This window comes from Hyperoodon ampullatus, assembly GCF_949752795.1.
Source record: "Hyperoodon ampullatus genome assembly, chromosome: 19".
NCBI classification, from domain to species: Eukaryota; Metazoa; Chordata; class Mammalia; order Artiodactyla; family Ziphiidae; genus Hyperoodon; species Hyperoodon ampullatus.
The window spans coordinates 26,064,901-26,081,525 of NC_136932.1; the positions used below are offsets into that span (position 1 = coordinate 26,064,901).

A 16,625-nucleotide genomic window follows, 5' to 3' on the forward strand; every position below is an offset into this window, starting at 1 on the left:
TGCCACCAGGGAAGCCCCATTTAAACCATTTTTAAGTACACAGTTCTGTGGCATTAACTACATTCACATTGTTGTAAAAATATCCTCACCATCCATCTCCAGAGCTTTTTAATTTTCCCCATGTGAAACCGTAGTCATTAAACACTAACTCACCTCAACCCCTGGCAACCTTATTCTACTTTGTCTTTGAATTTGACTTATCTGGATACCTCAGACTAGTGGAATCATAGAAGGTTTGTCCTTTTGTGTCTGGCTTGTTTCACTTAGCATAATGACTTCAAGGTTCATCCACACTGTTGCATGCAACAGTCATAATTACCTTAGTTTTAAAGGTTGAATCATATTCCATTGCATATATACTACACTGTACTTATCCATTCATCTGTTGAAGGATGTGTTGTGTTGCTTCCACCTTTTGGCTCTTGTGAATAATGTTGCTATGGATATGGGGTACAAATGTCTGTTCCAGTCCTTGCTTTCTAATATTTTGGGTGTACACCCTGGAGTGGAATCAAGGGATCATACGTTAATTCCATGTTTACGTTTTTGGGGAGCTACCATACTGTTTTCCACAGCAGCCGTATAATTTTACTTTATTCCTTTATATGACAGAATAATGCAGCTTATTGTTCTTCCTTATTTTGCTTATCCATTTACCTGCTGATGGACATTTAATCTTTTCTACCTTGGGCTATTGTGAATAGTGCTGCTATGAATAGTTGGTGTACAAGTTTTTGTCTGAACACTTGTTTTCCATTGTTTGGGTATATATGTAGGAGTAGAGTTGTTGAACCACATGGTAATTATATTTTATATTTTTGAATAAATGCTAAAGTTTTGTACGCATAGACTGCACCATTGTACATCTCCACAAGTGACTTTTAAGGGTTCCAATGTCTCTACATTGTTGCCAACATTTGTTACTTTTATTTATTTATTTTAAAATTTATTTTTATTGTTATTTTTATTATTTTTATTGTTATTTTTATTTATTCTAGTGTGTGTGAAGGGGCATCACATTGTGGCTTTTATTTGCATTTTCATCATGACTACTGATGTTTGACATCTTTTCATGTCCTTGTTGACCATTTGTATGTCTTGCCTGGAGAACAGTCCATGCAAGTCATTTGTCCCTTTCAAAAATTGTATTGTTTGTCTTTTTGTTGATGAGTTGTAAAAGTCCTGGGTATATTCTAGATAAAGAGTCTTATCAGATATATAATGTGCCAATATAATATTTTTTTCCATTCTGTGGGCTGTCTTTTTACTTTCTGGATAGCCTCTTTTGATGCACAAAGGTTTGTAATTTTGAGGAAATCCAATTTACTTTTTTCTTTCATTTCTTATGCTTTACTGTCAAATCTAAGAAACCATTGCTAAATTCGTGGTCAGGAAGATTTAATTCCTTGGTTTATTTGAGAGTTCATAGAGTCCTTTCTCGGTACCCACTAGACCAGGCTTTAGGCCTGGGGTTGAGTCAGTGTGAGGGTTCAGGGGTCACGGTTTAGGGTTATGGGTCATTGTTGGAGAGTCATTGTAGAGGGTTGTGGTTAAAGGTCATGGTCAGGGATTAGAGTTTGGGGGTCAGGGGCGAGGGTCTAGGGGTCTGGGGCTAGGCTTGTTAGGGGGTTATGCTTAGAGGTTAGGGTTCATAGGGTTAAGGTTAGAGTTAGGTTTAAGCATAATTGGCCCTCACTGCCCTCCCCTATTCTTCTCTCTGAAGCCTCCAGAATGGATAGGACTTGCCCAGGGTCAAACAGGAGTCAGGGAGCTGAGGTCAATAACTGTTTTTCTGGCCTCCCTTTCCCCAGTCCTGGGCTCTGAGAGAAGAATGAAATGTCTGTTCTTGTCTCGGACTGTTTCTTATCCACCTCAACCTCTGTCAAGGATTAGGGAGGGTGTCAGAAGTCATGCATGGTTTCCTTCTGCCCTCCCACCTGGGAAGGGTGATGCTGGCCCTACTCTGCCTGGGCAGCCCCAGGTTCCAGCACAGCCCAGACAGGAGGGCACTCAGTGGACATGTGTGGATTTATACAGGACTGGGTGCAGTGACCTGCCAGCTCCCAGATGCTGCCTTCTTAAGGGCTGGTGGGGCCTTCCTGGAACTGGAGGCATCCTTTGTGCAATCTGAGTGGGCATGAATAGATGATCAAGTCTCAGGTAGGACAGCCCTTGACCTCTCACTATCCAGGCAGGCATCTGTGGTCCTCTAGCTCAGTCCAGCCTGGGCATTGTCAGGCCCTCATGTATAGTTACTGAGCTGACCATGCTGCCGGGCAATTGAACAGCTACCTGGGCAGTGTAGACATTCCTTTGAGAAGTTTCAACTACCAACATCCCTGTGGTTGAGAAAAAGGCCTCCCCCTCACAGCCTTGTAGCTTGCCAAGAGAGGTAATAATCCTCTAAACATTGGAGTGTGTCCCTGACACAACAACCATACAGCAGACCATGGCCCTGCAATCCTTTGCCCTTTCAGTCGTTAGAAACTTTTGACATTCATATTCATTAAGAATCAAAGATATGGGAGCAACTGGACCTCCCAATGGGAGATTCACACTGAGACTGCATTGTCTTGGAGAGCCATATGCATCCATGTGACCTCTGGAAAGCCTGCCAATTATGGGTTCCATGGCATGGAATAATTCTTGAGCCTCCTGTTACTTCATTGCACAAGAGTTCCCTTACCACCCTAGCATTTGGTTTCTTCCCTTAGTAAAGGAGACAGAAGAAACTGGAAAAGGAGCAGTATTGTTTTTCAGGGATGGGTGATTAATATGGCCAGGGAGATGGCATAGCTCCAGGGCTCCCACCTCTCAGGGGCAGGAATGAGGTCTGTGTGTCTTCTGAGGGCACATGGGCTGTTCTGGGCCAACCTCTGAGATGTGAGGACCTGGTGCCCAAGGCAGGAGACTTGAGTTTACCACCACCAATAATCCTGACTTTTCAGCAAGTGAAAGAACTTCTTGCAGTCTTGGGAGGACAGTAAAAGCACTAGATAAGTAGCTGCAGCCCCTGACCCTGAGTGAACCCCTTTCTTCCTTTTGTGTCAGATTCTATGCTGTACAGTGAGCTGTCATTGACATAGAGTCTGTTGCTTTCTCCCAGCCAGCATCTGTTCTCATGCCCAAGTGCCTCAGTTTTCCTTTGGGAATTGCATCTCACCTGCTTCCAGTCCAAACAGTTCCAGAAGGATGACCCCATGTTCCACCCAGCTCGAAGATGGGTTTACAGCCCATATCTAGCCAGTCCCATTTTCCATCTTCTGGTGATGGGGGAAGTATGAGACTGTAACCCAAGCCAGACCAAAGGCATTTAAAACCATGACTTTCTTGGAATCCAGGAAAAGGAGAAACTCTTTCTCGGAAAATGGATGGTGAGTGGTTGTCAGCCTAGAATAGCTGTGGGCCCAAGGGCAGTGAGAGAGCCTGTGCCTGTGAATGGGGTCCCCCAAAGGCACTGAGCAGGACAGAGGTTTGGAGAGAAGCAAGATCACACGGAGAGAGTGTGAGCCACTGGACCTGCCAGGTCCAAACCCATTCTTCAACTTGCCACTTGCAAGTATTAATGTATTTCTACCCTTACAATAAATACTAATTTATTTTACTTCAGTAAGTGTGTCCAGTCGCTGGGAATAAAAAAAAGTCCTAGTTGACACATCCGAATCAATACTCCCTGATCCACCCTCAGGTGTTCACACTGGGTAGGCGTGGCTGGGGGAGGTGAAGACACTGGGTGAGGTCATATACTAGGGGAACTGCCAAACAGCTCTGTCCCTGCTCCTTCCCTGTCCTGGGAGAGGGAAACCCTGGAACAGTGATAGGGTAACCAGTATGGGGAAGAGGTTCCTCAGTGATTAATTGCTCTTTTTGTGTTTTCCTTAATTTAGGGTTCATTTTCGTAACGTGTTTCTACAAAGAAATCACCCGTTTCCTCTAGATTTCCTGTTACAGTAGTTTTCTCTTATTTAACTTTTAATTTTTCCTGTCTAATTTTCTACAGAATCATCACAAATAATGAAGAAATATTGATACTTTATTATTAACTGAAGTCCCTATTCACGTTCCCTTTGTTATACCTTTCCTTGTTCCAGGATCTCAGAGGACGTGGGGTCATCATGTCTGTTTGGTCTCTTCTGGGCTTTGACAGTTGCTCAGACTCTCCTTGTTTCCATGACCTTGACAGTGTGGAGGAGGACTTGTCAGGTATCTTATAGACTGCCGGGCACTGGGATTTGCTTGGTGGTTTTGTCGTGTTTAGACTTGGCTTTGAAAAAGCAGATCACAGAGGTGAAGTGCTTCCTCTTCACTATATATCAAGAGGACAGGATCTTAAGGGAACTTCTCACTTATATTCTTAATTTTGGTCACCTAGCTGAAGTAGTGTTTGTCAAGTTTTCCCACAGTGAGGTTAATTTTTTTCCATGTCCATCCTGTGTGTCTTATGTAGGAGGAATTCATAATGCAGAACCCACACTTGAGGAGAGAGGGGTTAGCTTCACATCCTTGATGGACAGCTGAGTGTCTATATGAATTGTTTAGAAACTTTCTGCATAGGAGATTTCTATTTAACACCATTCGTCAAAAACTATGTAATTTATTTTTACCAGTTTGGACACATGAAACTTTAACTTTTAACTTTTGTTTATAATCCAGCACTACATTATTAGACTGCTTAGTTCACTCTTGCTTTGGCTGTTGAGAGCTTTTTCCATTTGCTCCTGTTTTCATTTTACATAATTTTTCTTTTGTGGGTTTTTTAAATTTTTGGTACTTCTTTACTTTCTGATATTTTAAGATTATCCTGCTTCATATATTTACTGTCTCAGTCCTAGCATCAGCCCTTTCTTCTGAGAGCCCTTGTTCCTTTTATTAGAGACTGGTATTAAAAACTTACATGTGGGAGCTAAATATGCTCAGCTGACAGTGCATGGAAATATGTGCATGTATCCTAGCCTATGCATATACACATAGTTCCACATGGAAATCTTTATAATTAGGTGTATCTCTGTTAGGCTAAAGATAGTTTATACTGATATCTCCAACCTGATCTGTTATGACATGGATATTGTAACCTTCTCTCTTTGTCTGTGACTTCCCACTCCAGTGGTCAGAAACCTGGCTTCCACCATTTGTCGTTTATTAAATTCACTGCTTGTTCCATTCGATTACGGATATAGTAGTTTCAGTACTGTTAGCTGCTACCCCTCATGGGAAAGAACTTAGAGTCCACTGTGTATGTACGGTATATTTTGCCTTTGGCCTACAGAGTCCGCTCATTTCCAAAGTTAACTTAGGTCAGCCCATTTTGTCCCACCACCAACAGTGAGTTTTTTCATACATTTGTAAATCAGTTAGATTCTTTGTTACATTCTGTATGCCAGTCTTTGACACTCCCATATCCTAAGTAGCTAAATTTGAATAGATTGTAATTTACTTGTTGGGTTGTAAAAATCTGTGGGTGTAGACAAATACATAGTTGACAGCTATTCACCACTAAAGTATTATACGGACTGTTTCAACCACATATTCCATAAACTGTTTGCCATGTCAGTGTTGCCTTTTCTAGAATGTCATATAAATGAGGTCATACAGTGTGTAGCACTTAAGACTGGATTCTTTCACTTAGCAATGTAAGTGTTAGATGCATCTATTTTTTTTTTTTTGCCTGGATTGATGGTCCATTCCTTTATATCGCTGAATACTATTGCATTGCATGTATATGAGAGAAAAAATAATTTTCCCTCTACTCTTCTGTGTTCTTCATTGAGATCTCCCTTATAATGAAAAGGAGATGAACTGGAGAAAACAATCAGAAGTTTAATATATACCATCCATACCTCCTGTATACTTGAAAGATACCCAGGAAAACTGAGTCACTCCCTGAAATGGCCCAAGCCATTACCTTAAGTGCTTCTGCTGAGAACAAAAAAAGATGTTAGGGAATGGAGGAAGCCATTTAAGGGAGGTTATTAGGCAAAGCACAGTAAACAAGGGTATGGTTGTTACACAGATTTATATCCAGGCCTGTTTCATTGACAAGCTTTTTTTTTTTTTTAACATTTATTTATTTAGCTGCGCTGGGTCTTAGTTGAGGCCTGTGGAATCTTTAGTTGCGGCATGTGGGCTCTTATTTGCAGCATGCGGGATCTAGTTCCCTGACCAGGGGTTGAACCCTGGCCCCCTGCATTGGGAGCATGGAGTCTTAACCACTGGACCAGCAGGGAAGTCCCAACAAGCTTTTCTTGATATTTAGTCATCATTCAATTCCTGGTCCAGAGAGGGACGTACCCTTACAAATGGAGATATCCTTAATAATTGTAAATTTACCTCATAAAAGGGCATTTTCTGCTTGATTTTGAAAGATTCTCCTGGGCCTGTTTCTTAAATTAATCAGTCCAAAATAATCCTTTTGTCAAATGGGCATATTTTGGGATGGTGTATTCTGCTTCCCTCGACATGTATGTGCCCTAATTTGCTTATGAATTCATCTACAGAAGGACATCCTGTTATCTTTAAGTTTTTAGCCATTATGAATAGAGCTGCTGTGCATTACTTGATGCTAGTTTTGGTTTGAACACAGTTTGTCAAAGCAATTGTCTAAATACAAGAGGTACACTTCTTGGATCCTAGGGTGAGACTGTTTAGATTTGGAAAAAACTGCCAAACTGTCTTCCGAAGTTGGTTGTACATGCATTCCACCAGCATTTTGAGTATATTCTTGTATGCTTATTTACTGCCTGTTTATCTTCTTGGGCCAGGTGTGTGTTTCAATCTTTCCCAAATTTTAATGGTGTTGTTGGCATAATTTGAGTACAGATCCTTTATCAGATACGTGTTTTGGAAATAGTTTCTTGCAGTTTGTGGTTTGTCTTTCGGTTTTCTGAATAAGGTCACCAGACCCAAGGTCATGTAGATTTTCTTTTTTTTTCCTAGGATTTTTATAGTCTGGTAATTTAAATTTGTCTATGGGCAATTTTGAGTGAATTTTGGTTTAAGTTGTGAAGTTTGTGTCTACATTCATTTCATTACATAAGGTTTCTGATTAATTGTTCCTTAACCATGTTTTGAGAAGATACAGTGAGATACTTGGCTCCATTTCAGTTTGGATTTCCAAACTTAGTATATACAGCAGAGCTGCCTTCCGGATGAGGCCTCTGGGTTTGTGAGTGCGGCGCTCCCGGCACTTCTCTGAGGTCCCACAGGGGGCGCCGAACCCACCTGTCTGACCCTGGGGGCACAGGGGCACCCTGCCCACAGACTTTGCTCTGTGACAAGCAGACAGGAGCTTTGTCTCCTGTCAGGGCTTAGGTTTCTGGACCATGAGGCATTGTCCACACTAACAGGAGCTGGGTTTTCTCAGGAACCACTGGTGAGGAGACTCCACAAGAGGAAAAAATGAGCAAGTGTGGAGAATCTTCCTGTGCAGCTGACTGCTGGCTGGGTGGGGTGCATCTTCAGGGGACTCAGGAGAGAAAGGGTTTAATGTGGAATATTGTGCACTTTAGTTAGTTTTATGTGCAGTGTAGATGGTGACCAGTGTCGTTCTTTGGAGCCTGGTGTCTAGTTTTCCTGGCACTGTTTGTTGATGGCTTTGGGTAGAATAAACATTTTTAATAATAGTAATTTTTCTGATGCATGAGCATGGAATATTGTTTTCTATTGTGTCTTCAATTTCTTTATCAGTGCTTTATAGCTTTCTGAGTACAGGTCTTTCATGTCCTTGGTTAAATTTATTCCTAAATAGTTTGTTCTTTTTGATGGAATTGTAAATGGGATTGTTTTCTTGATTTTTCTTGCTGGTGGTTCATTATTAGTGTGCAGAAATAAAACTGATTTGTGTATATTGATTCCATATTTTGCAACTTTACTGAATTTATTTTTTAACATTTTTTGAAGTAATGTGAAAAATTGTAATACTAAAATCTCACCGTTTCTACTGCACCCCAGGTCATCCACAGGACCCAAGACATGGTAGCTACTAATATACTCTTCCCATGGTGCCTGTTAATACCATGCGGACTCCTACAAGGGAAATAAATATCACAACTTTGGTTGAACTTGGTCTGGGTAAGTCTTGGCCTCTATAACTAAGTTTGATGGCTGTCTTATCTGATTTTCTGGCATGGTACTGACATGGTTGTTTAGAAAAGTAATTTACTTTCCAGCAACTAAAAATGTACAGAAAAGTTTCAATAATGGCAAAAAGTACTCACATTTGCCACTTCACACAAAATGCTCAGTGTGTTTTACCCAAGGAACCAGCACATAATCCCTAAATGAGGAAATCATGATGTCCACATTATAATTTAATACACAGGCCCACTTCAACTTTCATCTGCTCTCCCAACTGTATGAAAATGTCTTTTTCCATCCTGATCCAGTTTTCTTTTTCTGGAACCATTACTGAGTTTTCCCCTCATTTGGACAACCTTGATGGATTTGAAGCAGACAAGATGAGTATGGGATCTGGATGGCCTTTTTTTTTTTTTCCCCCCTTGCAATACGTGGGCCTCTCACTGTTGTGGCCTCTCCCATTGCGGAGCACAGGCTCTGGACGTGCAGGCTCAGCGGCCATGGCTCACGGGCCCAGCTGCTCCGCGGCATGTGGGATCCTCCTGGACTGGGGCACGAACCCGTGTCCCCTGCATCGGCAGGCGGACTCTCAACCACTGTGCCACCAGGGAAGCCCTGGGTGGCCTTCTCTGTATGGCTTTTTTCACTAAGGATGTTTTTAACGTTCGTTTTTGTAACAAATATCAGCACTACGCTTTTTTTTTCATTGTCATTACAAATACAAAACATGACTTTAGCATTTAATTCATTTTACGTATCCAGTTTTGTGGTATTAACTACCTTCATGTAGTTGCACAAACACGTTAACTAACACGTGTACATCCTGTTTGCATGGGAGATACCCAGGAAATTGAGTAACACCTTGGAATGGCCCAAGACATCACCTTAAATACCGTCTTCATCTAAAATGTAAAAAAAAGGAAGGGTATAGTTGTTTCTGTCTACATTCATTTGATTGCATATGGTTTCCAATTGATTGTTGTAGAACTAGTTTTAGAGAAGTCATGGGATAGTTGGCTTCATTTCAGTTTGAATTTCCAAATTTAGTGGATTCTGCAGGCTTGATACAAGGTTTACAAACTTGATATTGGATCAGGACGTCCCATGGTGTAACTGGTATTAATGGTTTGTTCAACAATTAAAGTTCTGTGTGATATGAGTTCAGCCTGGAGTAATCCAGGTTAGTTTCTATCTGTTATACATTTGTCCCAGGATGAAAGGACAAAAGAAATAAGGCCTACTTTATAAAAGTGCCTTCAAATTAATTGATGGTATAATCTCAACCTAATTTAAAAAAAATTATTTTATTGAAGTATAGTTGACTTACAAAGTCGTGTTAATTTCTGCTGTACAACAAAGTGATTCAGATATATATACACACACACACATACATATATACATACTGTTTTTCATATTCTTTTGCATTATGGTTTATTACAGGGTATTGAATATAGTTCCCTGTGCTGTACAGTAAGACCTTGTTGTTTATCCACCCTATATATAATAGTTTGCTTCTACTAATCCCAAACTCCCAATCCATCCCTCCCCCCATCTTCCCCTTGGCAACCACAAGTCTGTTTTCTAAATCTGTGAGTCTGTTTTTGTTTGTATATAGGTTCATTTGGGTCTCATTTTAGATTCCACATATAAGTGATAGCATATGGTATTTGTCGTTCTATGATTTACTTCATTTAGTGTGATAATCTCTAGGTCCATCCATGTAGCTGCAAATGGCATTACTTCATTCTGTTTTATGGCTGAGTAATATTCCATTGTATATATGTACCACATCTTCTATAGCCATTCATCTTTTGAGGGACACTCAGCTTGCTTCCATGTCTTGGCTATTGTGAATAGTGCTGCTCTGAACGCTAGGGTGCACGTATCTCTTTGAATTATAGTTTTGTCTGGATATATGCCCAGGAGTGGGATTGCTGGTTCATATGGTAATTCTATTTTTAGTTTTTTGAGGAACCTCCATACTGTTTTCCATAGTGGCTGTATCAATTTACATCCCCACCAACAGTGTAGGAGGGTCTCCTTTTCTCCACACCCCCTTCAGCATTTATTTGTAGACATTCTTTTTTTTTTTTTTTGCGGTACGCGGATCTCTCACTGTTGTGGCCTCTCCCGTTGCAGAGCACAGGCTCCAGACACGCAGGCTCAGCAGCCATGGCTCACGGGCCCAGCCGCTCCGCGGCATGTGGGATCCTCCCGGACCAGGGCACGAACCCGCGTCCCCTGCATCGGCAGGCGGACTCTCAACCACTGCGCCACCAGGGAAGCCCTATTTGTAGACATTTTAATGATGGCCATTCTGACCACTATGAGGTAATAACTCACTGTAGTTTTGATTTCCATTCTCTCATAATTAGCGATGTGGAGCATCTTTTCATGTGCCTATTGGCCGTCTGTATGTCTTCTTTGGAAAAATGTATATTTAGACCTCCTGCCCACTTTTTAATTTTTTTAGTTTTTGAGTTGTATCAGCTGTTTGTATACTTTAGAAATTACGCCCTTTTTGGTCACATCATTTGCAGGTATTTCCTCCCAAACAGCACAGGTGCTGGAACAACTGGATACCCACATGCAGAAGAATAAAGTTGGACCCTTACCTCCCCCCACCCCGTATACAAAATCAACACAAAATGGACCAACGGCCTAGATGTAAGAACCAAAATTAAAAAACTCATAGAAGAAAACATGAGAGTAAATCTTCATGACCTTCGATTTGGTCATGATTTCTTAGATTTGCTACCAAAAGCACAAGCAACAAAAGACAAAATAGATGAATTGGACTTCCTCAAAATGAAAAACAGTTGTGTATAAAAGGAGCAAGGAATAAGATAATCCACCATCCAAAATGGCACAAGATGTTTGCAAACCATGTATCTGATAAAGGACTGTAGCAGCCAAGCCCCGTGGTGGTCCAGTGGAGTGTCTGTGTGGCCCCTCCTGTCCTAGGTGATAAGGGGATTTCAGGCCCCACAGCACCCAGGGTGTGGACACTGGTTATCCTCAGCACCCTCAAGGAGTGTGTGCTGGATGGTTTTGAGCCCAGCTGCACTCCCATTACTGCCCTCAAAGGCTGAAGGCTTCAACATGCCTCCAGAAGGACACAGAGTATTTGCAAGTCTTTGAGACCCAAGAGGACAGTCTTCACTTTTCTGAAAAGGGCATCTTATTATTTCACAGCATGACCATTTTCAATCGGGCTCTCAGGGGTGCCCTCCCAACTTCTTTATTTCTCTGAGAGTGGCCATGGGGTTTGGCTGTCCCCAGTCCCCACACCAGGTGACAAGGCCAGTGGGGCCAGACCCTGGTGGTCCTTAGCTTCGTTGGAGATGAACCCAGACTCTCAGCCTGCGATTGAATGTGGATGCCCCTGCTTCTCCCCATCACCGATTCTCATCTCCTCCTCTATCTCTCTTCCTCTTGCTTTTCAGTCTCAGATTTACCTCATGGTCACCACTCACAGTTCCCGCAGAGCCCAGAGATTTCTCCTTGAAGGAAAGGTTCTGGAAAATCAGAGGGATAAATAAAGAATGCAGCTGATTCCCGCCTTGTGCTGACACCCAAGAGGGTGAGGAGAGTGAGTGTTTTCTCATTAGAATTTTAAATCCTCCAAGTAATAGATCATTGGGGGGGGGCATCTGGTGTCTTCCTGCTCATTCTAACAATGTCATTCCTGAATTTTAATGTGGTAAATAATTTAAATCATAAATATGCTGAGGGGGAGATCCATTTAAAAAATGTTAGAGGTAACTCCAAGGGATTTACAACAAACAAGGACACAGAACCATGTGTCCAGACACTGGCTGACAGATTCCTGAGCCGCAGTCCCCTGGAGGGCAGAGTGGCCATGACTCTCCTCCCGCAGGTGAGCCTACACAGGCACATCCCACGTGGGACCACTGCATCGCAGAATCTTAGAATGGCCAATGGCAGGCAGCTGGCTAGAGATGCAGACAAGAGAAAACTGCCCAGCAGCCTGGGACAACCCCAGGGTGAGGCCTTAGTAAGGGCCAGTGTCAGAGCCTCAGAGATAACTTGAAGAGACAGTTCAGGCTGTTAGGGACATCGTCAGAGATGTACTTAGGGACATATTCAGGGCCTTAGTTATGGACAGGATCAGGGCATTATTTAGTGACAGCTTAGACTGTAAGGGACAGTGTCAGGGCCTAAGTTAGAGATAACGTGAGAGCCTTAGTTAGACAAAATTCAGGCTGTTACTTAGGGATATATTCTGGGCCTTAGAGCCAGCATCATGGCCATAATTAGAATCAGTGTCAGGGCGTTAGTTAGGGCCAAAACTAGGGTGTTAGTTAGGGAAGGAGTCAGGTCATTAGTTACAGACAGTGTCAGGGTTTTAGGTAGGGACAGCGGCAAGTCCTTAGTTAAGAAGAATGTCACGGCCTTGGTTAGGGATGGCATCAGGGCGTAGTTAGGGAAAGAGTGAGGCCATTAGGTATAGATAGACTCAGGGCCTTAGTTAGAGACAGCATCAAGTCCTTTGTTAGGGACATTGTCATGGCCTCAGTTAAAGATAACTTGAGGGTCTTAGAGATAGTGTCAGGGACTTAGTTATGGACATCTTTAGGGCCTCAGAGGTAACTTGAGGGTCTTGATAAGAGACATTTTGGGTCATTAGTGCCATGGTCAGGACCTTAGTGCCATCTTCAGTACATCAGTTATGGGCCGCATCAGGGCATTAATGAGGGACAGCTCATGTTATTAGGGGCCATGTCAGGGACTGTGTCAGGGCCTTAGGGAAAGAGTGAGGCCATTAGTTAAAGACAGACTCAGGGCCTTAGTTAGAGACAGCCTCAGTCCTTAGTTAAGGAGAGTGTCAGGGCCTCAGTTAAAGATAAGTTGAGGGCCTTTGTTAAGGACAGCCTCAGGGCCTTAAAGGGATGTCCGTAAGAGTATCTTTGGGCTCTTTACCAAACTGAAACCCCCACAAAATAGAAGATTTTAGCATTCTTCATTCCAGAGAAGCTCATCAAGAGACCATCTGAGGCCAGATTAAAGGGAGTTAAGGCCCTGTACACACACTAATCCTTAGGAGCAACTGTGTCCTTAAACCATTGCTGTAAAACTCCTCACCAGATCCTCCTGCATTGGGACACACAGTTTTTGAGGGCATGAGTTTTGTGTGTCCCCCTTTGGCTGGCAAAGCAGTAAAGCTATTCTTTTCTACTTCTTCCAAACCTCTGTCTCTGAGATTTGATTTGCCACTGGTGCACAGAGGTCGAGCTTTCGGCATCAAATTTAGTACCCAATATGGGGCTGACTTGGGGATGGCCCCTGTGGATCCCGTGACTTGATTGGACACTCTATGATTTTCTCCATGCCAGCCTCTTTTGAGAGAGTGTAGGGTTGGAGAATTCCTTTAGAGGCCAGACTGCCTGGGACCCTTGCCTGGAGAGGCCAAGCCCCAGTCATACCCCATCTGCCATCCCAGCAGTTGGAACTCTGGGGCAGGAGAAGATGGCAGAAGAGGGACCACCCTAGCAACTGCCAAGACCATCTTTGCCTTGAGGATGTTCCTCTCTTCCTCCTTCCTGGACTGCCCCGAATGTCCTACTCCAAGGGATTATTTTGGGAAACCAGAAAAGTAGCATTTGGGATGTTGCGATACCTCAGCCAGCATGTGGTAACTCCCCTAGCATGCACTCTAAGGTCCTTTTAGCCCTGTACATTTGGGGGAACTTTAGTTCCCATTTGGGTGACTTTTCATTCCAGGAAATTTCATTTGGAAGGTGCACCACTTGGACAGAGGTCACAGGCTAAGTTGAGACTTGGAAGCTGACTTGAGTCTTGTGCTGTTTGGTTTTTGGTTTCTGTTTGACTTTTGGTTCCTTTGGTTTTAGGCTTCCCTTAGTGGTGAGGATTTTGTTTTGTTCTTAGTCCGCGTATGAGTGTTCTATGGTTCAAACATAGGAAGTGCTTCTTCTTCAATTCCATCTGATAGCCAATGGGAAAAATCCTGGCAGACTGGTCAACCTGCAGTTGTAAACCTAAGACTAGGAAAAGAGTGAAATTCTATTGTAATTTTGTTCGGCCAACATATGGATACATTCTTGAAAATGAGGAAAGGTGGTCTTTGAATGGTAGCCTAAATGACTGTACTACCCTTCAGCTAGAGTTATTTTGTAACTGGAAGAGAAAGACAAAAGAAGTTCCATATGTTCAAGCATTTATGAAGCTACGTAATAAACAAAGTGAGCAGCTGGGTACCAGGCTGATAGTACAAAGAGAAAAGAAAGTCACTTTGTACTAGAGCTGTTTGTTTCTGAATGCGGAAGAAAATAAGGGGCAAAATAAGATGGATACAGAAGGTGATGAAAATTTGTGAAAAGGAAACACTGAGAAAACAAGTTGTGCATGATCAGGATTTTCTAAAATTGGATTAAATTTAGTTGGGTAAATGGATTTTGTTGGAAGTGGGTTAGGGCAAGACTGGCTTTGGTTTCTCCCTCCAAAGTTTTCTTGGAACACTGCTTTTGATAACAGCTTGTGAGTTCCTTTCCCTGTGTCTGTGATCTGTATTTTTGTTTGAAATCTCCTTGCTTTGGTTAAGTGAATAAGTGTTTGGCCAATTCTAACAGTTCCTTTGATCTCCAGCTAACTTTGAGATGCTTTAGAAGGCCCCTGAGCCATCTCAGAGAGAAATGTTTGATTAGTATGTTAAATTACATGGAATTCCTAAAAATCTAGTATGTCCTGGTAAAATGTTATCAGTCATAATTCTAGTTATTTTTAAATGTTTCATGTAACAGCAATAATTGTTTCTTTTGGGGCTTCCCTGGTGGCGCAGTGGTTGAGAGTCCGCCTGCTGATGCAGGGGACACGGGTTCGTGCCCCGGTCCGGGAAGATCCCACGTGCCACGGAGCGGCTGGGCCCGTGAGCCATGGCCGCTGAGCCTGCGTGTCCGGAGCCTGTGCTCCACAACGGGAGAGGCCACAACAGTGAGAGGCCCATGTACTGCAAAAAAAAAAAAAAAAAAAAAAAAAATCCTTCACGGGGCCATACTTTTTAAGAGTTTCATCACCAAGTATTAGCAAAATGTAATAATGATGATTGGTATAATAGATTCCAGTTTACCAAAAATGCAGAACCTCTCCCAGAATTCCATGGAAAGAGTTCTGTGCCATCAAGTCAAAGGGGTTTTGTCTCAAAGAGAGACAATAATAACAATCCCATGGCAGTAAGCCCTTTAGGCAGCTCATGCAATAGGGTTACCCAAAGTACTTTGGACCAATGAATTTTAAGAACAAGAAAAATATAAACTGCATTAATAGAGTGTAGGCTTGTGTGTGAAAGGCATAGTATATCTTTAAGTATTTTTTTTTCTTATTACAGAAGAAGTTACTATTTGGGACTTCACTAAGGAAACACATTAATCTCTTTTCTATTTTATTTCCACCTGTAGAGTTTTCAGATTGCTTTCCCCACAGGTCCGTGGGCAGCAAATAAACCCACCCATGCCGAAGCGGCAGCTGAAAGTCCTAAATGGTTTGGTCAGTAACAGCCAGGAGCTGAGAACGCTCTGTGCCAGGAGAGCCTGCGTGGTTGACAAAGCCATTAGTAGCCCTTCCCTGATGCAGAGCGTCATCGTCATGCTTTATCCAATTACTCAGAATATATCAGAAGCAAGGTGCCAGTGCTATTTTACGAAGAATTAGAATCCTAAACTACAAGTTAAAAGGCTGTTCTCTGGTTTACTCTCTTCCATGTGGAGGGTTGGCTGAGGCCATGGAAGTGAATGTGGTCTGCTTACCTGATTTCAAATGTAGCTTCAGACAAAAATAAAGATACTCATTTGTGGAAAACATGAATGTTTATACTTTTCAGTGACTCATCTTTGCCATCCTTCCAAAAGCTCACTACATTTAAGCAATGTTAGCTACACTGTCATAGTTATATAAAAGGTAACTAAGATTAAGAGATCAGCTGCAGGGTTCGTGTGGGGAGGAATGATGCCTATGTATGGATGGTCACATTTTTAAGTGGAAGAATTATGAAGGGGAACTATAACTTTCATGTCTTATCCAAACAGAGGTTTCTGCTGACATCAATAGAACTCTTATTTTACTAGCAATGCAGTTGAGCACATATATTAACACTAAAAGGGTTATATTGTATTTTACTTGATTGAAAGGAAAAAGGGGACAGCACTGCTTTGCACCCATTAACAATGTGATATCAAAATGGAAACATACATCTTTTAGGATGAAATCTAATAAATAATTGAGAACCACTGTGATGCCTGACACTTTACTACCAAATACTCACTTCTAGCAGTTTTTATATTGTCTAACAGAAGATAAACATATACCCAAAAAAAGACCTGAATTCACCTAGATTTGAGATATAAATTCATCTTCTCTTTGCTAATTAAAGGGAAAGAACAAGGTATTTCTTACCTGCACATGATTTCGTGTGTGAGCAAGGCTCGGCACATTTCTGGGTTCTTGTCTTGGCCTTCAATATACTATGGCCTGTAAACAAAGGCACGATATGAGCTAAGAATGGAACCAAGTAGCAG

The 16,625-nt window shown here is 42.2% G+C and overlaps 1 long non-coding RNA gene across 2 annotated transcripts in view; it reads left to right on the forward strand.

The window, feature by feature from the left end:
- Positions 1-15,897, forward strand: part of LOC307068018 — a 33,723-nt gene extending 17,826 nt beyond the window's left edge. The window contains exons 1-3 of one of the 2 annotated variants that reach the window (XR_013811427.1): positions 10,010-10,404; positions 11,520-11,665; positions 15,510-15,897. This is a non-coding gene — a long non-coding RNA (uncharacterized lncRNA). Of the gene's footprint in view, positions 1-10,009; positions 10,405-11,519; positions 11,666-15,509 lie in introns of those variants that run through there. The other variant, XR_013811426.1, reaches the window with a different exon arrangement.
- The last annotated feature ends 728 nt before the right edge of the window (positions 15,898-16,625 follow it).